General features: G+C 37.5%; 1 pseudogene; it reads left to right on the top strand.

Annotated features, from left to right (window-relative positions):
* Positions 1-26333, top strand: part of LOC103412706 (fructose-bisphosphate aldolase-lysine N-methyltransferase, chloroplastic-like) — a 61991-nt pseudogene that overhangs the window by 22637 nt on the left and 13021 nt on the right.

Here is a 26333-nt window from a genome sequence, read left to right as displayed (position 1 = left end):
AAATAATTAAATTATTAATTAAATATCAATTAACGTTCTTATTTTTTATTAATAAGACATCATTTAATTTGTAAATTTTTAAATTTTTTTTTTTTGTTTCCCTACCATTATTTAAAAAAGGAAAATGTTAGCTCTCAAATAGGGCTTTCGGCTAATTTCTGCTCTCTCCTATCTATAAGGCTAATTTCTACGTTATAAAGCAGAATGATTGACAATTGCTCTTCCACCCCTGACTAATCGAATTGAGCCGGAGCACCTTTTCTTGTTTTTGGGCAAGAATTGCCCAATTGCCTGACCAATGCGGTGATGCTCGGAATAAGCCTCAAATTCAAAAGTTTTCCTATTTTAAAATACGAAATAAAAAACTGAAAGTGTAGTGCTAAGAAGACTATTTATTTAGGCTCACTTTTATTAATTATGATGTAATTGTTAATGATTAGCCCTTGTGATAAAAAAAAATTTAACTGTAACCTTGTGATGAAAACCGTTAGTAATTTGTAGTACAAGTCAAACATCCTTTGATATTATGCCAAACTAGCAAGGGTGATCGCAGTGCTACGTGTTTTCAAATCATATAAAACATGTAAAACTCTATTTACATACATGTAGAAATATCAGGACAATTCAATACTCATCACGTGACATTAAAAAAGTTTGACGTTAAGGAACAAAATAAGAAGCAAAATAGCTTGAAGCATGTTGCAATCATCTCCCTATTTTTTAATCAAATTTGAAATAAAACAACTAAATAATTTTCTTAGGATCTCCTTAACAACACTCCTCCAACCACTCTTTAATTTAGATAGTCAGAATTAGTACGAACCAATAGAAATAAAGTTTTAATTTAAAGTATAATTTAAACGGTTCATTTTTCACTCCCTTTAACATTTCTTATCTCCTGTATAGTTGTTTCTTCATTACATCATTTGGATGCCTCATTGAACAAAGATGGTGTGGGGTTCAACTTTGTTTGATCGTTTCTTATTTCGCCATTTTTTTGGAGACTTTTTCCGTCTTGCCAGATATCTCTGTTTCCATGTCTCTCTCCCTTGTTTTAAGCTCTCTCAATTTATCAAGTTGTACTAAATTAAGCTTTCGTTATTGCAAAAGATGGTTTGACTTTTACATATAAAACAAATTAGATAGTTTGCAATCATGTTAACATTTTCAAGCAACAATTAAGATTTCTAATAAACTAAGACCTATGCCAGCACAAGAACTATCACCTATCTCACCATGTGACATAAACAAAGATCTATCACCAATCACGACCAAGAGATATTTTTAGTGTGTCTGAAACATGAGGTGGTATATCATTTGTCATTATATAATTAGAGAGAAATTTTTTATTTCAAGTGTCTCTCCACTTGTTTAATAATAGGCGTCTGCCCATATTCTGAACACACTAAAAAATATCTCATCAGCAAGCGACTACTAACCATAAACAAAGACCCAAAGCCTTTATCCAAAGCGATTCCTTCTCTCTTTTTTATTATAAAAATTTGGACTAATCGTGGGGGTCACTCTACTTCGAACTTCAACAATTTCAACCATGTTTATTTTTCAAATCTTCATTCATAGACCATCCTTACAAAAAATCAATTAAATACCTGAAATATTTCTGATTTGACTAATGTTTTGTAAGAATGATCTATAAAATGCAATTTAAAAAATAAATGGTTTGAATATTGAAGTTCGATGTGAAGTGAGCCACACAACTAGTATCCATTTTATAAAAAAAATTGAAACCCCTTTATATTAATTTTCAATCTTCTTTGTCCCTTCCATCCAACTACCCTTATTCATAACTCATTTTTCTTATGTATTTTATAATTTCAGTTGTCACTCTACTTGTTTAATAACATATGACATTTGTGTCTGTGTTCCGAACATAATAAAAAATCTCTCGTCACCAAGCGACTGATAATCATAAACAAAGACCCAAAGCCTTTATCCAAAGCAATTTTTTTTTATTTACAAAAAAAATGGACTATTTGTGGGGCTAACTCTACTTCGAATTTTAACAATTCGAACTATGTCTATTTTTTAAGTCTTCATTCATAGACTATTCTTACAAAAAATCAATTAGATAGATGGGAATGTTGAAGTAAGATGTGGAGTGAGCCACATAACTAGTCCCCATTTCTATCAAAAAAAGATAATGCTAGAGAGACTAAGTTTAGAAACAAAATTTGCAAACGAAATAATGTGTCATCAATAATAATGAACACATTTATAAATGTTTAAGTAATAAACTAATCATCAACTTTCATGTTCTTTAATTTTTAAAAATTTATCTCTAAATTTAGTCTCCCTATCATTATCCATAAAAAAATTGGAATCCCTTTAAAACTAAGGGGCTGAACAAAGACCTACGTCAGCAAGTGAACTAAGGTCTATGTTAGCAAGTGGCTAATAAACATTTTCAATCAACAATTAAATAAAGGTTGGTAATAAACATAGTTTGCAATCATAATTCGGAATGACAACCAATAAGCAAGTGGCGGATGACTGGCATCAGTAGTGTAGGGAAGGGAGGGTTAATAAGCTCACATGAGTCACTTGACAACTAAGTTGAGTTTAAGTTTGGGGGACAAGGATCCTCTTCGGATCATCTTTGTGGGGATTCAAAAATTAATCAATCATATTCGTTTATTATAAATCGTGCGGCTAGTTTACGTTAGATATTATTTATATTTAATTTTTAATTTAAAATTTAAAATGATTTCTAACCGCACGATCTACAATGAATGAACACGATTGATTGATCCTCTAAATCCTCACAAAGAAGATCCAAAGAGGATCCTATTCCAAGTTTGGGGTGTGCTATTCTCACACTCTTTTTTACTTCTTACACACTTTCTTAATTTTTGACCGTCTAATCGAATTAATTAGAGATGATCAAATGATAGAAATTAATAAGTGTGAAAGAAGTAAAAAAAAAAGGTGTGCGATTATCACATCCCTTAAGTTTATGTCTTCATGCTTTTAAGAGCTTCTACCAAAGCTTCAATCTGGCTTTCCTGGTATCCTCGTTAATGGCAACTTTTGCAGATACAGAGACATTGTCGGTGTTGTTGGGAAAGGGATTCTATTTGGATCCTTTTCACCGAATCCATCTAATCACCTAATCTGGATCCTTAAAATTTGATCCAACGGTTAAAGTTATTATAACTTTTAAATGGCCCTTTGTTTATAATCGTTGAATCAAATTTCAACGATCCGGATTAATTAATTAGGTGAATTTGATGGAAGGAATCCGAATATGATCTCTTTCTAGGGTTGTTGGATTAGGAACTTCAAAGAATTTTTCATTTGTTTATTTAAATTGTTAATATTTAAAATTGTAAGAGCCATTGCTACAGAGTATTAAGATCTGATGATATTTTTCTTTACTTTTAAGTAAGGGATCTCATGTTTGAATCTCGAGGATGATGAATTCAATATCAAATTAGATTGTTCATTGTGTAGATTAATATAAAACATATCATTTTACAAAAAAAAAAATTACAAAAATTATTTAGTGCTATAATCTAATGGTATTCTTTTCTACTTCTAATTTTCTGCGTAGGGATTGTCAAATGGGCTGAGGGCCATGTTAAATTTGAGGACTTGGATTGTCTGTCCTCCCATTTTGGTGCCCTCCTCGTGCCCTCCTGTTTTGTGTGGTCACGGTTAAGTCATATCAACATTTTATATTATTTTTTTATAAAAATAATAAAACAAAAAGAAATAGTAATATAAAATGTTGACGTGGCTTAAACGTGACCACACAAACAGAAGAGCACGAAGAGAGTACTGAAATGGGAGAGCAGACAATCCAAGTCCTAAATTTGAGTCGGGTTAGGTCCCAGCACGTGATGGGACTCTGAAAAACTGTGCAGCTACTTTTATTTTGTCGGTTGATGCAAGGGTTATGAAAGCTTTTTGGGGTTTGCGAATAATTTTTTGTTTGTTTTACCAATGGAGGTTGGTCAGAATGGAAGAGGTCCCCGCATATGTGCCCGACCGTACGGTCCGTACCTCGAAAGATTAGTCTTGGGCTTTGCCCGGGGACACCTTGGAAACCAAAATTTTTTGTTTTTTTTTTAATCTCTAAATTTAAATATTATACTAAGTACACTCCCATTAAAGTGAAAATTTTATTATTATTACCAGTACACATGTAATACAATACATATTTTTATATAAATTGTTGAAAAATTTATTCTTTTAAGTTACTAATTTTTCTAATACACATTTTATCATAATAACAAGTGGTGTACCACCTCGTATTTCGGTCACATTGAAGAATCTCTCAATTTAAGCTAACTTTCTTTTGGACTTGGATTGTCTGCCCTCCTAGTTGTGGTGCCCTTCCATGCCCTCCTATTTTGTGCGGTCACGGTAAAGCCACGTCAATATTTTATATTTTTATTATTTTTTGTCTTATTATCTTATTAAAAAATTAATATAAAATATTGACGTAGCTTAATCGTGACCGCACAAAATAGGAAGGCATGGAAGGGCACCATAACTAAGAGGGCAGACAATCCAAGTCCCTTTCTTTTAAAGACAAATATATTCTTTTTAAGCCCCTATTAAAGATGTTCTAAATAAGTCTTCAAAACTCAAAAGTAATGATGAAAGTCGCCAAATAACGACTTCTATTAAAAATGTTTTAAAGAATATGATGAACATACTCCCAAATTAATGCGAATGAGCAAAAATGTTCCAATTTTATTAGTTTTTAAATGCATTTCCACTAGTTCCACACTAATTTTATAGGATGTCCCCCTTTAAATACCATTAGTATTATAAAAAATTACATCATATTCACGACAAACTTTCTGAAATTTCAAATTGATTTCTAAAATTTGGCATTAAAATGAGCAAAAATGTTCCCATTTTATTAGATTTTAAATGCATTTCCACTAGTTCCACACTAAATTCATAGGATGTCCCACTTTAAATACCATTTGTATTATAAAAAATTACATCATATTAATGACAAACTTTCCAAAATTTCAAATTGATTTCTAAAATTTGGTGTTAAAATACATAATAGATGTTTAATCTTTAGAGTTGGAGAGTTACTTCGCCCAACAAGTTGAGTTTAGAGCCCGTCAACATGGATTCCCATCAATTAACTCATCACGATTTGCAATGACTTGGTTTTTACAGCTGAAACCGAAATATTAGCAAGTGTAGAATGTGTTATGTTCAGCAACTTGAAAATAAATTCTGAAAAAATAATTTTGCATATATGCATGCTTCAATCCCCCTATGAAAGCAATACCAACTTCCAACTTGGGAATGCGTCGGATGTTCGGTAGGAAAGGATTTTATGTGCAGAAATAGAGAAATGAGGAAATTTTGACAGTTTCAAAGCCCAGAATTACAAATTAATAAAAAACTTGAATAGTTTTAACATGTAGATTCATGATATATATAATATAAGCTAAATTGGATTGTTCATCCCCGTGGTCATAGGACACTTGCATGATGACCTCCGTGGTCATAGGACACTTGCATGATGACCCCCGTGGTGAAAAAACTAGGAATTAAACCCCTGTGATCTAGAATGTTAGCAAATTCAGTCCAAAAGTAAGATTTCTGTTAAAGGACTGTTAAAAGTTGGGGTAAAACTGTATTTTCAATTCCAATTGACATTGAATTAGGGTTTTTTTTTATTTAAAAAATTAAGCATTATTTTTTTTGTTAATTGTTATAAAAAAATTATTTATTTTAAATGTCAATTGGAACTGAAAATACAGTTTTACCCATACTTTTAACAATCATTTAACAGAAATCTTACTTTTGGACTAAATTTGCTAATATTCTTGACCACAGGGGTTTAATTCCTAGTTTTTTCACCACGGGGGTCATCATGCAAGTTTCCTATGACCACGGGGATGAATAATCCAATTTGGCCTATAATATATGCCTCCTTGGTGCAATCATCATCATAACAGTATCTGAATCAGGTCAAGGCAAAACGAAATATCTAAATGCAATTAACGGCTGCAATCCAAGCAGTCATGTGCTAAAGGTGAATGTGAAGTGCCAAAACACCAATAAGGGAGCTCTCTGCTGGCTCGGCTTCTTCTTCCAAATCTTCCAAGCTCTTGGCCACCACCCCTCCTATCTTCCTCCTCCTCTTCCGCTAATTCCACCTAGTCAGCCATTGAAATCAACGAAACCCGATTCCGATTCCGACTCCGAGGTCTCGGTCAACACCCGCTCCTGGAATTCTACTTCAACCGTTTTGACTTCTTGGCAGCTAAGATAGTATCGCTGGATTTGCTTCCCTGCTTTTTCCTTTGCTTTGCTGCAGCCTCCGCTCCTCTTTTGCGGTTTCGTTCGTCGGCTTCCGTGGCTGACTACATGCTGATTTCAATATGTCATCAAACCACTCGTAAGAGCTCGGGCTAAGCCCATCTCCAACCGAAAGAGGGCCAGGAGCTCTATAGCCTTCAAGAAATTAATATTTTAATAAACAATATCAAGCCATATTTTATACCATCTCCAACCGGAGGGCCAAAGAACCATAGGTTTAAACATAACCATGTGACAAAAAATCATCTTCAACCGAGAGAGCCAAAAGGTCATGGTATGGAATGTAAAGAATTAAAATAAAATGAGATAAGATAGTATGAAATGGTGTAGGAAAAAAATTAGAAACTAAAAAAAAAATCAACCAAAAAAAAAGAAAGGATAGGCTAAAAAAAAAACAAGTGGGTTGGGCAAAAAAATCCTTAAAAAAAATGTGGGCTAGCTTATTAGGCTAGTTAGCTGGCTGGAGATGGCCAGCCTGCTGACCTGATTGACTGGTTTTGGCCTAGTGGGGCCCACAACTCTTTGGCCTAGTCCTTGTGTCATTTAGGGCTATTTTCGACCCTATGATCATCTGGTCGGATCCATTGAAGATGACCTAAAGTTGCCTAATGAATCAATCAGGCGGCCTGGGGCCCACTCAGTTGCTCGACTAATTGGATTGGGCTGGAGCACTTTTTCTAGGTTTGGACAAGAATTGCCCAATTGCCTGACCAATGTGGAGTTGCTCTAAAGGCTTTAAAGGCCCACACGCAATGAGCTAGAAATTCAACATTCTTTAATTTAAAATACGAAATTAAAAACTGAAAGTGTAGTGCTAGAACGACAATTTATTTAAGCTAACTATTGTAAATATTATGGCGTGATTGTTGACGATTGGCCTCTGTGGTAAAAAAGTTGTTAACCGTAACGTTGTGGTGAAAACTATTAGCAATTGTAGTCCAAGTCAAACATCCTTTGATATTATGTCAAATTATAAAACATATAGAACTCTATTTACATACATGTAGAAATATCAAAACCCTTCAATACTCATCACCTGACATTAAGAAAGGTTGACATTAAGGAACAAAATAAAGAGCAAAATAGCTCTCTAATCTCAAGAACTACAGAGTCTGACATTAATAAGGTTTTGTAAGACCCAATTAATGAAATTACATAAGAAGAACCACCCGATTGATGAATTGATGAATTTGTAGTTATACAGACAACAAACAGAGGAACAGTGGAAATATATACATACAATAACCTTTATACAACAGACTGGTTCGAACAATTTGACAATTGGCATGAAGAGAAACCCAACACAAAAGCTCCAATTTAAGAGAAACCCAGAAACTCAAACTTAAAAAATTATCAAAAATTTTGGAGGACTAAACTCAACGAAGAAAGATTAAAAGGAAGAAGACCCAAATGAAATTACACAGGTTTTTTTTTTTTTTTTTTTTGAACCAATGCTGAAATTATAAAAGATTTTGAAACCCAATGTCTAATCATTAATGATTGGTTTTTTAGTCAAAATGGTCTTTGAAATTTACATAATACATCACTTTGATCCCTAAGATTGAAAATCAATAGAAAAAAGGTCTTTGAGATTGTTCACCATCTATTATTTTGATCATTTCGTTAAAAACTTCGTTAAGTGTGCTAGGGCTCTTGGGCGAAAGTTTGAGTAATTTTCAAAACTTCGTAATTTAATCATTTCTTAACCAAATTCGACTCATAATATATCAAAATGAAGATAGGAAAGTGTAGAACAAGATGATACCTATTTGGAAGCCCAATGGTTGCCGAAGATGGTTGGAAATAGCCTAAAAATGACTGGTCCGTGAGAAAACTGGAAAACTCGTCAGAAACTAGGTAAATTTTAAACGTTCATAACTTCTTCACTCAATGAAATCGAGTGATTCAAAAATGAAAATCATACGTATCGACGAGACAAAAATAATGGTACCTTTCTCGATGGCTAACTAGTCATGGTTTGGCCTGAAAACGGCTGTCTTGGTCTCAAGTTGGCCAATTTCGAGCCATTTTCCGGCCAAATCACGATGAATTGGTTGTTGAGAAATGTATCATTCTCTTCGTCTCGTTGAGAAGTATGATTTTTGTTTTCGAATCACTCGATTTCGTTGAGTATTAAAGAAGTTATGAAAGTTTAAATTTTATCTAGTTTCCAACAAGTTTTTCAGTTTTTCTGCGGATCAGTCACATTTCAGGCTATTTTCCGGCCATCTCTGGCAACCATTGGGCTTCCAAATAGGTATAATCTTGTTCTATATTTTTCTATCTTCATTTTTATATATTATGGGTTAAATTTGGTTGAGAAACGATTGAGTTACGAAGTTTTGAAAATTGACCAAACTTCAGGCTAAGAGCTCCGGGACATTTAACAAAAAACAGAAGGACAAAAATAATGGATGGTAGACAATCTCAGAAACTATTTCTATTGATTTTCAATATAAGGGATCAAAGTGGTGTGTTATGCAAATCTCAAAGATCATTTTGACTAAAAAAACCTTAATGATTCTACATTCCGTTTCACAGCCAAAGTATCAATGCAATGCTCATTCTTTTTCGAAAAGATTGAAAATGGTGTGTGAGTGAACTCACACCAGAAATCTTGAGATCCTAAGATGCAACGGTACCGAAAGAGTTGATTTTAATCCGAGGAATAAAACAGTGAATACGTAAAAGTTGCTAAAAGTTATCAGGAAACCCAATACTGGGCACAAAACTAAAGCGAATATCATTGCCAAAATAACCCGGTAACTAAAAACGTATAGAATATTAAAACAAAATGGGGATCTTCAAATTGATCAATACGGATAAAGCAGACAAAAACCAAAAACCAAAACAATTGCAGAAAAACAAAACAAACACAGAAATCTCACAAACTTAAACAAAATCAGATATTTGAGAAGAAACCTAAAATCTGAATAAACAAAATTGGAGAAGAAACCTAAAATGCAAGCCTATAATATGTGGGTTTTTCGAACAAACTCGTATGCTTCAATTTTCGAAACAGAGAACCAGAAAGATCAGTAATCAAAGCAGAAACATAGCAGAAGAGCGATGACAACCAGTGGAGCTTTCGAGCGTGGAAAAGTTCCGGTTCCTTGCAAAAACATCGCCTGCATTTACAAAAAATACATCACATTGACGACAAACTTTCCGAAATTTGAAATTAATTTCTAGAATTTGGCGTTTAATAGTGTGACAGATGTATGAGTCTTTAGAGTTGTGGAGCTGCTTCGCCCAGCAAGTTGAGTTTACAGCCCGTCAACATGGATTCCCATAAATTTTGTGCGATATTTGCAATTAAATTCAACTCACCGCAATTTGAAATGACTTGGTTTTTTCAACTCAAACTAGTACAGAGTAAATTAATTGAAATATTAGTTCACCAACTTGAAAATAAATTCTAAAAAGTAATTCTGCATATAAGTACATGCTTCAATCCCCAACAATAAACCAAGTTGAGGAAAACAGAGACCATTAATATGTGAGAAACTGCCAACAAAGAGATGATGTAGGCAAATATGTGCTAATTCGTGTTCAGAAAACATCTTTCCTACATCTTAATAAGTTCAACTAAACATGGGTACCATTTAGCACATTTTCCTATCCAACTGATTCCCACAAGATTCGAGGAAAACAGAGACCATAGTATGTATATCTATTACAACAAAAACTGTGGCACATATTCAAAGTACTAAAAAAAAAGAATTTCCCAATAAGGGAAAAATGGATCACGTTGTACGTAGCACATTCTGTAGTACTCTTATACAAATACAAATACAAATTGTAGTACGTAGCACATTTTGTAATACACATGAAATAATTTCCAATCAAGGGAATTTTTTGCCCCGTTGTGCTCGGAATTTACCACCAAAATACAAATATTGCCAATTTTGCAGTCACATTCAATGTTAATGTACATATAGTCACTTATGTCTGTCTGTGTAAAAATTCTATAGAATGCACTAGAGATGTGAATTTGGTATTTCCACCACACCAATAACTCTAGATGGCTTGGTAAGATTTTTTTTTACTACAAATTGTCTTCGGAGAAAAAGAACATGTCCCACGAGCTATAACCAATTGAATTCTTAGACGAAGTCATCTAGGGTTTTTGAAATTACTCTCCAAACTTTTAATATTTAAAAAGAAAAAAACACTTGTAAAAATAGTAAGATAAGATTTTTGAAGTTACAATAACTTTTTTTTTTTTTACCACTAAATTCTCCACACCGTCCCCGCGTGGATACGAGAGTTGAGCGCCAAGCCAACACTCTCCTCAAAACGACGACGTCCCAATCCCGCACCGCAATGCTACTGAGAGAGCGAAAAATCCGATGACGTCTCCGCCGTCAACATCTCAGCCTCTCCTACACTCCAAGTATCAAGCACAACTTCCACTTCTTGTCCCAACCCAAGGTATCCCAAAAGCCAAACGGAGAATTTCACAATCCCGGAAAAAACCGAAACATTTCAAATTCCTGCTAACAATTCATCGCTCTCTACCAGGTCGACGAATCCAACGACTTCTTTGTTGACGTTTTCATGAGTCCTAGCCGTTAGGGTTAGGTCTTCCAGGTTCCAGTTTATTAGGTGTTTGTTTTAGTTGATGATAATAAACCCTAGTTTGTAGGGATAAGTTATTTACTTTGAATTAGTCTCATACCACGTTGTAGGGTTGTTAAAACGTGGGCTGCATATTTTCAGCTTTCAGTTATCTGTGTAAGGCTATTTAAAAGCCATGTTTACATGATTGAATAACAAGTATATTCTCCCGAGTCTTTGAGTGTTCAAGCAAACATTGGTTACGTGTTCTAGTGTGAGAGTTCAACTTAGAGTTACCAACATTTGGTATCAGAGCCCCACCACGGGGCCTGATCGCAGTTAGTTTCATCGTTCACAACAGCATCATGACGACTGAAAGTAGCTTTGTGCAACCTGCAATCCCACGGCTTGACGGACACTATGATCATTGGAGCATGCTCATGGAGAACTTCCTGCGTTCCAAGGAATATTGGGGTTTGGTAGAGACTGGTGTTCCTGCAGCAGCAGATGACAGCAGTATCACAGATGTCCAGAAGAAAACTATTAAAGATTTGAAATTAACGGACCTGAAGGCCAAAAATTATTTGTTCCAGGCCCTTGATCGTTCAATACTGGAGACCATATTGAAGAAGGACACTGCGAAAGACATATGGGACTCACTGAAACAGAAGTACAAGGGCACGGCAAGAGTCAAACGTGCCCAGTTACAGGCTCTTCGCAAAGAGTTTGAGATGTTGCATATGAAGGCAGGGGAATCGGTGAATGAGTATTTTGCACGTACTCTCACCATAGCCAACAAGATGCGAAGTCATGGGGAAAAGATGGAAGATGTAGTGGTCATTGAAAAGATTCTACGATCAATGGTCTCTAAATTTGACTATGTGGTGTGTTCCATTGAAGAGTCAAATGATATCGACATCTTATCCATCGATGAATTACAAAGCAGTTTGCTTGTGCACGAGCAAAGGATGGGAAGACACACCGCAGAGGAGCAAGCTCTCAAAGTGACCTATGATACGCAACAAGGTGGGCGAGACGGACGCAGCAGCTTCAGAGGAAGAGGGCGAGGAAGGGGTCGAAATGGCTCGGACAAATCCACCCTCGAGTGTTACCATTGTCATGAACTTGGACACTTTCAGTGGGAATGTCCTAAGAAGGGGAAGGATGCTAAAGGTTTTTATGCAGAAACCAGTGAAGAAATGCTATTGATGGCATATGTGGATATCAAGGGGAACGACAGGGAAGAATTGTGGTTCTTGGACTCGGGATGCAGCAATCACATGTGTGGAAAGAAGGAGATGTTCATCGATTTGGACGACACCTTCAGGAAGTCTGTCAAACTTGGAAACAACTCACGGTTGGATGTGCTAGGGAAGGGAAATGTTCGAATGGAGGTTAATGGAGCCATGCAAGTTGTCACTGAAGTGTTCTACGTGCCGGACTTAAAAAATAATCTATTGAGCGTTGGTCAACTGCAAGAGAAGGGCCTTGCTATTTCCATTAAAAGTGGCAAGTGTAGGATCTATCATCCAACAAGAGGACTAATTTGGGAGACCAAAATGGCAGAAAATCGCATGTTCATTTTGCGGACACGTACACAACTGCAGGAGGAGCAATGTTTCAATGTGAGTGCAGATGATCAATTCAAATTATGGCACTGTCGATATGGACACTTGGGTTGGAGTGGTCTGAGAGTCCTTCAACAAAAGAATATGGTGAAGGGCTTACCAACATTCAACGCACACACACAGGTATGTGAAGAATGTTTGGTGGGGAAGCAACAACGAGATTCCTTTCCAAAGGACAGCACATGGAGAGCATCTAAAATTCTTCAACTTGTGCATGCAGATATATGTGGGCCTATAAATCCAGTATCTAACAGTAAAAAGAGGTACCTTCTTACTTTCATTGATGATTATAGCAGGAAAACATGGGTGTTCTTTTTGATTGAGAAATCAGAAGCCTTTAGTATGTTCAAAAACTTCAAGGCACGGGTTGAGAAGGAGACGAGTTCGAGCATAAGAACTCTGCGAACAGACCGTGGAGGTGAATTCATTTCATTTGAATTCACAAACTTTTGCAACATGCATGGAATTGTCCGACAACTTACAGCTGCTTACACCCCCCAACAGAATGGAGTCGCGGAGAGGAAGAACCGAACCATCATGAACATGGTTCGAAGCATGCTTACAGGAAAGAAAATCCCAAGAACTTTCTGGCCAGAAGCAGTAAATTGGGCCATTTATGTACTTAACCGAAGTCCAACCCTAGCAGTAAAGAGCATGACGCCAGAAGAAGCCTGGAGTGGCTCTATACCATCCGTGGAGCACTTCAGGGTTTTTGGATGCATAGGACACGTGCATGTTCCTGATAGCAAGAGGATCAAGCTTGATGACAAAAGCATGAAGTGTATTCTACTTGGAGTCAGCGAGGAGTCCAAGGCCTATCGCCTGTACAATCCAGTGTCTAAGAAAATTGTGATAAGCCGGGATGTTGTTTTTGAAGAGGACAAGGCTTGGGACTGGAATGATAACTCCCAAGAGACGATCATGGCTGATCTTGAGTGGGACGTGAATGAAGAAGGAGATCTGAGGGATGATGCGACCGATGAACAAACACAGGAGAGCCTGGACTCAGATCAAAATGATCAGACTGAGATGACTGCGGTTGAAGGACGAGTTAGAAGACAACCAGTGTGGATGGAAGACTATGTGAGTGGCGAGGGTCTTTCAGAGGAAGAAGATATGGGTCACTTAGCATTATTTGCTGAGTCCGATCCTATCACTTATGAGGAGGCTATACAAAGCGACAAATGGAAGAAGGCCATGGATTCAGAGATACAAGCAATAGAGAAAAATAATACATGGGAACTCACAGAGATGCCACCAGAAGGGAAGATAGTTGGGGTAAAATGGATTTACAAAACCAAGTTCAACGAGAAAGGTGAAGTGGATAAATACAAGGCTCGCCTGGTTGCAAAAGGGTACAGCCAGAGATATGGAGTAGATTATGCAGAGGTATTTGCACCTGTGGCACGGATGGATACAGTCCGAGTTGTTTTATCACTTGCAGCACAAAATAACTGGACTGTCTACCAGTTGGATGTCAAGTCGGCTTTCCTCCATGGAGAAATAAATGAACAAGTGTTCATCGCACAACCTCCAGGTTATGAACAAAAGGGGCAGGAGCATAAAGTCTATAAGCTGAAAAAGGCACTATACGGTCTCAAACAGGCTCCCCGAGCCTGGTATAGCCGCATCGAGTCTTACTTCATGAAGGAAGGTTTCAATAAGTGCCCACATGAACACACCTTGTTCGTCAAGAAAGTGAATGGAGGTAAAATGTTAATTGTCTGCCTTTATGTTGATGATCTTATATTTACTGGGAATGATGAGTCAATGTTCAAAGATTTCAAGCTTTCAATGATGACTGAGTTTGACATGACTGATCTTGGGAAAATGAGTTATTTCCTTGGTTTGGAAGTGATTAAAAAATCTGAAGGTATCTATGTTACCCAACGAAAGTACGCTCAGGAGTTATTGGAGCGGTTCAATATGGACCAATGCAATGCAGTTCATAATCCCATTGTTCCTGGTTTTAAATTGACGAAGGATGAAGATGGGATAGAAATGGATATCACTATGTACAAACGAATCGTGGGCAGCTTGATGTACTTAACAGCAACACGACCAGACTTGATGTATGTGATTAGTCTAATAAGTAGGTTCATGGAACGACCTACTGAGCTGCATCTCAAAGCAGCAAAGAGAGTATTGAGGTACTTGAAGGGCACGGTGAATTTTGGGCTGGTCTACAAGAAGGGAGGAGAAGAAGAACTCTACGGGTACACTGACAGTGATTATGCTGGAGATCAGGATGATAGGAAAAGTACTTCTGGGTATGTTTTTATGTTAAGTGCAGGAGCAGTTTCTTGGTCCTCAAAGAAACAACCGGTGGTCACATTATCAACCACCGAAGCTGAGTTCATAGCTGCAGCTTCATGTGCATGTCAGGCAGTTTGGTTAAAAAGGATCTTGCAGCAGCTCAACTATGAATCGCATAAGTGTACAACCATTTACTGTGACAACAGTTCTACCATTAAGCTTTCAAAGAATCCAGTGATGCATGGGCGTAGCAAGCACATAGATGTTCGATTTCATTTTCTTCGCGAGCTTACCAAGGATGAGATTGTTGAGTTGGTTCAATGTTCCTCGCAGGAGCAGGTGGCAGATATCATGACCAAGCCTCTAAAGCTGGACGCTTTTCAGAAATTACGGGGATTGTTGGGTGTTCATTCACTCATGCATATAAACTGATTGCTGATAGCATTCAGCTTAAGGGAGGATGTTGACGTTTTCATGAGTCCTAGCCGTTAGGGTTAGGTCTTCCAGGTTCCAGTTTATTAGGTGTTTGTTTTAGTTGATGATAATAAACCCTAGTTTGTAGGGATAAGTTATTTACTTTGAATTAGTCTCATACCACGTTGTAGGGTTGTTAAAACGTGGGCTGCATATTTTCAGCTTTCAGTTATCTGTGTAAGGCTATTTAAAAGCCATGTTTACATGATTGAATAACAAGTATATTCTCCCGAGTCTTTGAGTGTTCAAGCAAACATTGGTTACGTGTTCTAGTGTGAGAGTTCAACTTAGAGTTACCAACATTCTTGCCGTGGCTGGAGCGGAAGGCCGGCGCCGAGATTTCGTCGGCGCTTTCAATTGGGAAATCGGCGTACGGAACGTCTCTGTTTGCTTCACAGAGCACAACTACTGGAGACTGCGTTTTGAAGGTTCCGTGCAGCGTGGTAAATCTTAATCCCAAATTATTTAAGACTTCAATCACAGTTTAAATTGTTAATTTATGATTTAAGAGGCTTTGATTTGGTTTATAATTGCAGCAACTAGCTCCGGATAATCTTGTTCCATAACCGAAAGATTTGTTGAGTGATGGAGTTGGCGATGCTGCAAAGCTTGCCACTGTCGTTTTGTTTGAGCAGAGAATGGGCAATGTAGATTGCTGTGCTAGTTTAATTTACTATGTTGTGGAAAGATTTTTTCTGTGGGGTTTGAGGTTTTTGTTTATGCAGGATTCAGGTGTGCCCCTTACATTCGCCGGCTTCCTCGCCCGCAGGAGATGCAATGCACTGTGAGTGTTATGATATTAAGTTATCATTTGCATTCCTAGAGATTATTTGGTAGGTCATGTTGTTAGACGGTCAACTTGGACAGCGTGGATTGAACACGAATGAAACAAGAATTTAACTGATCAGTGGTCCTTACATGTACTTGATTTGTTTGTTTGTACAAATTTCTTGAATGGCAAGAAATTCACTGTTTTTGGAGTGACGATGAGTTGGAGCTGATCTGCCAAAGCTCTGTATATCAGGAAACAATTAATCAAAGATCTCAAATCAAAAAGGAATTTTTGGCAATTAGGACAGTAAGTACTTGATTGTTTTATTATTTGGTTAATGGTTTTGGGACATTAATGCTTGAACCTAAGCCGTGTATATGTTTTAAATTTAATATCATCATCTCTATTCGGGGTTTAAACGGTTGATGGCATGTAATTCGATGTCCCATTATCTTGAATGTTCTGGCAAAATTAATCAACCAGAGTAACCAGTCAAATAAGACTAGATTAATAATGTGGCACAAATTTCAGAATTTGGAATAGTGGGGCATCCCGTTAACTTAATAACTTTTGAAAGTACTTACTTGAGATATGAGAAGATTGTTAATCACTTCTTTATTATTAACGTGTAGATTCTGATTATTGTTACGACATATTTTCAGGCTCTCAAGAACTTCCCTGAAATGTCCAAAAGTATCACCTTTAAGGATTTCATGCACGCATATGCTTTAGGTAAGCTTCTACGTTTTAAAGCATTTTCATGTGTGAATCTCTGTACAACAGTCTAACAATTTACAAGTAAATTGCCAAAGGCTCTGAAATCAGTACTATATTTCAAAGCCTTAAATTTCCATAAATAAAAATTCCAGCATAAAAAAAGAAATCAAAGTAATGAAGGAGGAAGGCAAAGAGAGGACAGACCTGGGTTTGAGGCACTTAAGGGATCTTTAGAATTCTGTAAAATACTTTGTGCCTTTTTGCTATTGATGATGATTTTTCATGAATATTTATGCTTTAATATAGTTGTTACAGGAGCAAGTTGTTTAACTAAAAACCTTAGAAGATTAGGGTAGAGTATGGAGGACAAACTGGCGGGAACTTGGGCTTTTCACCATAAACATTGCATTTTTTATGTGATTGTACTAGTGTGTTTGAAGAAACCGTGTCAACGTATCAAGTTCTTATATTTCGTTCTTTCATTTTCAGTAAAACAGTAAAACTGCCATTTATTTACATTTACAAGTTTCATTTTTCCGATTTGTAACAGCGAAATGAAAACAAAAGAAGAAAGTTCTCAAGTGTCGATTTGTAAAGAAGAAAGTTACTGCTAATTAGTATATACGTACCTAGAATATTTTGGAAAGGGTAAATCGCCAAAATGGTCTCTGAGATTTTTATAACTCGTTACTTTGGTCCCTGAGATTCCAAAATGATAAAAGTGGTCCCTGAGATTTTCCACCATCCATCATTTTGGTCATTCCGTTAAAAACTCCGTTAAGTGTCCCGGAGGAAGTTTGGGCAAATTTCAAAACTTCACAACTCAATCGTTTCTTAACCAAATTAGACCCATAATATATCAAAATGAAGATAGGAAAGTGAAAAATTAGATTATACTTATTTCAAAGCCCAGTGATTGCCAGAGATTGTCTACTTTCAAGCCATTTTCCGGCCAAACCATGGCGAGTTAGCCATAAAAAAAAAGGTAGCATTCTCTTCATCTCGTCGAGAAGTATGATTTTCGTTTTTGAATCATTTGATTTCGTTGAGTATTGAAGTTATGAACGTTTAAAGTTTACTCAGTTTCCGGCGAGTTTTCAAGTTTTTACTCGGACCAGTCAACTTTGAGGCTATTTTCCAGCCATCTTCAGCAATCATTGGGCTTTGAAATAGGTATAATCTTATTCTACACCTTCCTATCTTCATTTTGATATATTATGGGTCTAATTTGGTTAAGAAACGATTGGGTTACGAAGCTTTGAAATTGCCCAAACTTCCTCGGGGACACTTAACGGTGTTAGAATTCATTTGTCCCACATCGGCCAGAAGGCTTGAGAACAAGCCATTTACATAGAATTACCCCACTATAACTAACACCGAGGCCTTTTGTATTAAAACCCCACACCTGACGGATTGAGCAGGTGGCCAAGTGCGGATAATATCGGTGTTGTTGGAGTGGGCCCATGGCCTGTCTACCTGAAATTTAAAAAACGGAGTTTTTAACGGAAGGACCAAAATGATGGATGGTGGAAAATCTCAGGGACCACTTTTATCGTTTTGGAATCTCAGGGACCAAAGTGATGAGTTATGCAAATCTCAGGGACCATTTTGACGATTTACCCTTTTGGAAAAATAAGCAGTTCAACAGTGCTTTAAACTTGCAAAATGTTACGAACCCCCACTTTTGGACACCTATTTTTTTCTTATTGTAAATAGGGTTGTAAATATATTTCCACATGTATGTAAATAATAGGGAGACTTTAGATGCGGTCCCTATTTATGCACAATCTTTGACTGAAACCTTGTTGTTTTTCAATTTTTGATCCAAGTCCCTAAAATTAATTGATAATTTATTTCTATGTACGTTACTATATTTTTTAAATTAAAAATTAAAATTTATAGTTGTTTATAGTAATGAGATTTTAAATAAAAAACCATAATTTGTGGGATTAAAAATATTAAAATATAAATATACTATTGTGTGTGTGTGTGTGTAAACATGGGTACATTCATAAAAAATAACCAAAAAATTATTGTATCAAAACATGGGTACATTCTTCAAAATGGGTACATTTAGCAAAAATAAAAATGGGTACAAATAAATAAAAAAATATGGGTACAATACAAATAAAACTTTAAAAAATATGGGCACAAAAAGAAATTAATATATGGGTACAAATTAAAATTGAAAGGAAAATTGGTACAAATTAAAAAAGGGTTGCAAATTAAAAATGGGTACAAACTAAAAATAAAAATATATGATAAAAAATTTAGCCATAAATATAAATATACTAATTGTAACATTTTTAATATTAAATGAATATATTTAGAAATAATTAATATTTTATTATTGAAATAATTAATGATATTATTAATACAAAGGACCTTGATCAAAAATTGAAAAGTAATAAGGTTTTAATCAATAGAGTAGTAAAAATAAGGATGAAAACCTAATTACTCCTAAATAATATTGTCTATCGTATATATTTAGAACTTTCAACATGTTTTGTACGGTTTTAAAACCCGCAGCATTGCGCGGGCAACTTTTGCTAGTAATGAGTCTATTCTTGAAAAGCTAGTCCTGTATATCAATCAATAGATTCAAAACATAATAACATTTACGGATTTCTTAATGGAATGTTGAAGGCTGCATGACTAACAGAGACAAAAATCAATCTGTGAGAAACTACCACCACAAAAAGATGATGCAGGCAAATCTGTGCTAGTTCGTGCTCAACAAAACAATTTTCCTACATAGTTATAAGTTCAACTAAACGTAGGTACCATTTAAGACATTGTCCTATTCAGCTCATTCCCACAGGAGTTGAGGAAAACAGAGACCATAGTCTCTAAATCTTTTTCTTTTAACTTTTTACTTCTCTAAAATATCTGTATGTCCATTCCAACAAAAACGATGCCAAAGAATCAAAGTACTCCGCAAAAGAATTTTCCCAATCAAAGCAAAAATGGATCACCGTGTATGTAGCACAGTCTGTAGTACTCTTCTAAGCTACTGTTACAAGGACCCGCTGTAATTCTTTCATATGAGTAGTTCCCCATTGTGATCGCTTGCCAGTTATTTTCAGCTCGTACCAACTTTATAAGCTCTTGAAGTCTCAGCTGAAACTCGAATTTACTCCGCCATCAATAAAGAATTCAGCATTAGATAATACCAAACAATCGAACTGCTATTCATTTGGTATAGCTGAAGGAAACAGTTCGCGGTACCAACTCAAATAAATGAGTTTCAATAACCATTTTATCAGGAATTCACAAGCAGTTGTTAGAAATTTAGTAGAACCAACGTATATATGGAAGCAATGCAGCTGCAACTACAGGGAATCTTTCACAACAATATAGCAGCAGTATGCAGTCCAAGTATGATAGAAGCATACTATAGAAAGCCAAACTCCAACAAATAAGTCAAATTTCATATAAAAGAACTTCAGGACACATTGAAAGTGATAGAATTTAAACTATGTTTATAGAGACTGATTTCATAAACTCAACTCAATTGAATTCAATCCTCACTGCTCTTCAACAGCAGCATGTTCTTTATACAAGATTTACATACACGCATGCAATAATAAAAGCCACGCATGCAATAAACAACTACCAGAAAGTGTTTGTCTAGCTGTGTGAGTTTATTACAATATTCTTCTGTCCATCTTCATCAGCTTTATACAATATTCTTCTGTCCATCTTCATCAGCATCTTCGACAAGGTTTCATGGCTTCCATTTAGAATAATCATTTCAAGTCAGCAGCACATGGCTTAGCAGCACATGGCTCAGGTAGTTCGAACTGCATGGATTGCTGACATGGAGTGGTGTGCTGTCCTGGATGAAATGTAGGTTTATCACGCCCCAGCAAGCGAAGCGGGCGTGGACGCACGGGAAGCTTGGAGAGTAGATAGCGGAAACGAGGAGAGGACAGACCTTTGGTGAGAAAGTCTGCAATTTGATCAACAGTGGCAACATAGCCAACTTGTAGTTCTTTGCGGACGACCTTTTCGCGAACGTAGTGGTAGTCAACTTCAACGTGTCGCATTCGCGCCTGATATACAGGATTAGAGGCAACAGCAAGGGCACTGATATTGTCGCACCACAACCGTGGTGGAGAAAGAGAAAGGTGCAGGTCACGAAAGATATGGCGGAACCAAGATAAAGTGGCTGCCGTATAAGCCAGCTGTTTGTACTCGGCCTCAGTGCTGGATCGAGACACCCCGCGCTGTTTCTTGGAGCTCCAAGAGACGAGATTATCACCCAGAAAAATGCAATAGCCCCCAGTTGAGCGCTGATCGTCAGGATCCCCGACATAATCGGCATCAGCAAAGGCAGTGAGGGTGAGAGAACTAGGTTTATAAACAATGCCGTGATCAGGAGTGGCTTTCAAGTATCGAAGTATGCGTTTTACAGCAGCCCAGTGAGTAGTGGTGGGAGAATGCATATATTGACAGACCTGATTGACGGCGAAAGCAATATCCGGTCTCGTGAAGAGAAGGTATTGGAGAGCGCCAACGATACTCCGAAACAGTGTGCCATCAGATAAAGGTTCACCTTCATAGAGACTTAACTTGCGTCCAGTGGTAGCGGGAGTGGTGAAAGGTTTTGCATCACACATATTTGTCTTTTTGAGAAGGTCCAGGATGTACTTGGATTGAGTAAGATACATGGCAGTGGGTGTCCGCTGAATTTCCATGCCCAGAAAATAATGCAAATGACCTAAGTCCTTCATGGAGAACTTGTGACCAAGTCGTTGAATAAGCTGAAAGATATGAGAAGGGTTATTACCTGTAACAAGGATGTCATCAACGTAGATCAATAAGTAAATGACAGTGGACCCATGAAAATATGTGAACAACGACGAATCTGCGAGGGATGCTTGAAACCCTAGATCTTCAAGATGGTAGGAGAAACATTGAAACCAGGCACAGGGTGCCTGTTTGAAACCATATAGTGATTTGTGCAAGCGACATACATGATTTGGAAACTGAGAGTCCACAAATCCTACAGGCTGCCGCATATAAACAACCTATGCTAAAGAACCATGTAAGAAAGCATTCTGAACATCAAGTTGTCTGATAGGCCAGTTGAAGTGAAGAGCAACTGAGAGGACGAGGCGAATGGTTGCATGAGTAACTACTGGACTGAACGTCTCGTCATAATCAATACCATCTTGTTGGTGGTAGCCATTGGCGACTAATCGAGCCTTATACCGCTGTATTGAACCATCAGAATGTCGTTTGATCCGATATACCCATTTATTGGGAAGCACATTCATGGAGGGAACAAAGGGAACCAATGACCATGTTCCAGTGCGTAGGAGGGCATTAAACTCTTCTGCCATGGCCTGGCGCCATTCTGGAGATTTGTTAGCCTGGGTAAAACAAGTAGGCTCAAGCACAGGATTAGTGACAGTAGAAGTAAATGCATATTTGGGATTAGGTTTGTGAATCCCATCCTTGGCATGTGTGGTCATAGAATGAGTAGGTGGAAGGATCCTCTGAGAAGAAGAGGATGTAGAAGGAATGTGACTTGCATTCGTGGGTCCTAGAGGAGTGGATATAGGAGGAGTAGGGATAGGTAATATTAAGGGAGGGGTAGGCGTGGGAGTGACGGTTGAGGGTAAAGGTGGTGGAGTAGGGTTAGGAGGGATGGGAGGTGACTGTGGGCGGTATGGGAGGGATGGACCTATGTCTAGTGTCATAGTGTCGGTGGAAATGGTTGGTGATGGAGACACGGGAGTAATGGATTCTTTATATGGGAAACAAGTTTCATCAAATACAACATGACGAGACACAAAAAAATTTCCTGTAGACATGTCAAGACATCTATAACCTTGGTGATTTAAATAGTAGCCAAGAAAAACACAACGTTTGGAACGAAACTGAAGTTTATTACTATTATATGGTCGAAAATATGGAAAACATGCACACCCAAAAACCTTTAGGAAATCATATTGAGGAGATTTGTGAAAGAGTTTTTGAAAGGGAGAGTCATTATGTAAAACCTTAGTGGGTAAACGATTTATCAAATAATTGGCGGTATGAAAGGCATCATCCCAAAATGATGTGGGCAATGAGGAATGGGCAAGAAGAGTGAGGCCAGTTTCAACAAGATGGCGATGTTTACGCTCTGAAATTCCATTTTGTTCGGGATGATGTGGGCAAGATAAGCGATGATGAATACCATGATGAGTCAAGAAAGCTTTGAAATTGTGACTAAGATACTCACCTCCCCCGTCAGTTTGAAAAAATTTAATGGTGGTATTAAACATATTTTCAACTAATTTCTTGAAAGCAACAAATGTAGAAAAGACATCATATTTGAATTTTAATGGATACAACCAAGAATATCGAGAGAAATCATCGATAAAAACCACATAGTATTTAAATCCATTAATTGAAACAGTAGGAGAAGTCCATACATCTGAATGGACCAATTGCAAAGGAAATGACGATTTTGAAGTAGATAAACTAAAAGGTAACTTGTGACTTTTGCCCAGAGGGCAGGACTGACAAAATGCTCTTGTTACAACGCCATTGATAGGCAACTTATTGCTAGAAATTAAACTTTTCAAAACATGAGAAGATGGATGACCTAATCTAGAGTGCCAAATGGAATTGGACACCCTAGCACCTATGAATACAGAGACTCCTTTAGTGCATGATGAAACTGTTGAGAAGGGGTAGAACCCATTGTTACTCCGGCCGTGGAAAAGCATCTTCCTCGTGTGAAGGTCCTGAACACGATAGGCGTGTGGGAATAAAGTTAGAGAACAATTATTATCAGTGGTGAAGCGATGAATGGAAATGATATTAGTGGATGCATTAGGGCAAAGTAATGTGTTTGGGAGATGAAAAAGGGCTTGGGGTGTACGAATGCAAGTGTTACCAACATGAGAGATTTTCAAACCTGTTCCTCCAACGACACCATTCACTTGATCAGTACCATGATATGGTCGAGCATTCGTCACCTGAGCAGGATCATTGGTTATGTGGGCATTGGCTCCAGAATCGAAAAGCCAATTCTGGATGGTGGGAGCACTGGCAGCATAAGCCTGAAGCTTTGGTGCTGGAACGCGCCCTTCATAGGACATGTTAAGACGGTTGTAGCAGTCAATTGCGGAATGGCCATAGCGAGTACAAATTTGGCATTGAAGTCTGCCATTAGGAAATGAGGTCTGAGAGGGAGCAGAACCAAGAAGGCCATCAGGTTGGCGAGATGGAGAGCCATGGGATGATCCGTGACGGGAAAATGAGCTACGACCGCCATTGCCACGACCTCGAAACCCGGAGGAGGAGCCACGGCCTCTAAAGGGAGGAGATGGACGACCACCATTACGGGTGGCTGCAAATGCAGTAGGGCCGGTATCTGCAGTGAAAGCAGAATGCATTTTCTGGCGGCGTTCAGCACCAAGAAGGAGTGCTTCCAAAGCACTGTAGGTAATCGCCTCGTCACGGGCTTGGGCTGAGGCAACCGTGCTTTCATAAGCAGGACCAACATTATTAAGAATGATGGCAATGATGTCCGAATCTGAAACGGGAGCACCAGAGAGAGAGAGTATCGGCAAGACAATTAATCTTATCCAAGAAGTCAGAAATAGAAGAGTCACCTCGATGAGTATTCATCAGCTCACTTCGAAGCTGAAGGAGACGACCGGTGGACTGCGAAGCATAGCGGTCACGTAAGGTCGTCCAGGCAGAATGGGAGCTAGTTTTCCCAATTAAGGCAACAAGAATAGTGGGGTGAACGGAGGAGTTAATTCACGACAGGACTGTGGCATCTTGTTGAACCCAGATGTCAAACGCAGGATTGACTGCGTCAGTGAGGTTACCATCCGCATCTTTCAAGAATACAGAAGGACATGGACTGGTTCCATCGATAAAGGAAACAAGGTTTCGGCTACGAAGAAGTGGAAGCATTTGAGCTTGCCAAACGGGGTAGTTGGTACGATCAAGTTTGATGGTGAGAAGATATGAGGCATTTGGGATGGACAGAGAAGTAGATTGAGAAGCCATGGGAAAAAAAAATGGTTGTGTCGTGAGACTTTCAGCTCTTTGATACCATGATATGGTTTAAACTATGTTTATAGAGACTGATTTCATAAACTCAACTCAATTGAATTCAATCCTCACTGCTCTTCAACAGCAGCATGTTCTTTATACAAGATTTACATACACGCATGCAATAAACAACTACCAGAAAGTGTTTGTCTAGCTGTGTGAGTTTATTACAATATTCTTCTGTCCATCTTCATCAGCTTTATACAATATTCTTCTGTCCATCTTCATCAGCATCTTCGACAAGGTTTCATGGCTTCCATTTAGAATAATCATTTCAAGTCAGCAGCACACGGCTTAGCAGGACATGGCTCAGGTAGTTCGAACTGCATGGATTGCTGACATGGAGTGGTGTGCTGTCCTGGAGGAAATGTAGGTTTATCAGAAAGAATCACCATCCTAAACTTATGTACATAGTATTTGTTTGCTAATTTCGTTCAAAAGCAAGCAACAGAACAGATAAATTTACTGACAGAAGAGTAGTATTAGCAAACTCTTCCAATCCACCAAATAGCAAGCTTCTCCACCCTATCCTCCCCAAAACGAAAGGAAGTGCATACCACTTTTTTTACACAACTCACACAAGTTTTTATGAGACCCACTTTGTAATATATTTTAACAATATGTACCGTCTATCTTTTAGGTCTTGTCTCAAAGATCATTTTGATAAAAAATCACCCAAATCTGAAACCATATGACTGTAGGAGTATGGGAGATAGACGATTTTGTGGATCTAACTATGACGTTATTTAAAGATGATGAACTAATGTAGTTACGGTGCAATTTGTTTGTTGTTTCATTTCCTTCTTTGAGTAGATAATGTTTTGAAGATAATTTCGTATTTGATCTTTGTATTGCATTTGATCATATGGTAATTTTATCATTCATTGTTAATGGTCTTGTCGAAGCAGTGGAACAAGATGGTCAGGAACATGCAATGCGGTTGAAATATGTTATTGACGATTCACCTCTTCTTGCTGAATCACGCCAATTCATATTAGGGAAGAGTTAGTTCGGTACTCAAAAGTTTAGTTATTACACTACAAAGTTTAGTTAGATTTTGCAAGTCTCTAACCGAGAATGTTTTTTCTCTCTCAGGAACTTGGGGAACACTATTTGTACCATACTTCATCACACTACAAACTTCTAAGTACCGATCAACTTCTAAGTACTGAAGGGTTTGTGCTGAGGCACACCTGCCGAAGAACATGAGTTTCTCACCAACTAAGAAATCAACCACAACGTAACACGTGTCAACATAAAAGTAAAGTTATAAGAGTCCCACATTGGCCGTAGACGAAAACATGGGACTCTACCCAACTGTAAAGGGAGATCGTTCTCCCACAATTAAGCTTCTTATGGTCTTTAGATTCTCTGAACCATTATTAGAACTCACTAATAATCATTATATTTAACATTTGTATCATGTAAACTCTACATTATTAATGATAACTCTTTTACGTTCGTGAACGTAACCCAACTTGTGAACAAAGATCACACCTTAACATTTCACATTGTTTTAAAATTAACCCGATTTTGAACAT

Source organism: Malus domestica, chromosome 01, assembly GCF_042453785.1.
Source record: "Malus domestica chromosome 01, GDT2T_hap1".
Lineage (NCBI taxonomy): Eukaryota > Viridiplantae > Streptophyta > Magnoliopsida > Rosales > Rosaceae > Malus > Malus domestica.
The sequence above is the reverse complement of the archived record's forward strand: the minus strand, read 5'-3'. Positions and strand labels throughout refer to the sequence as shown.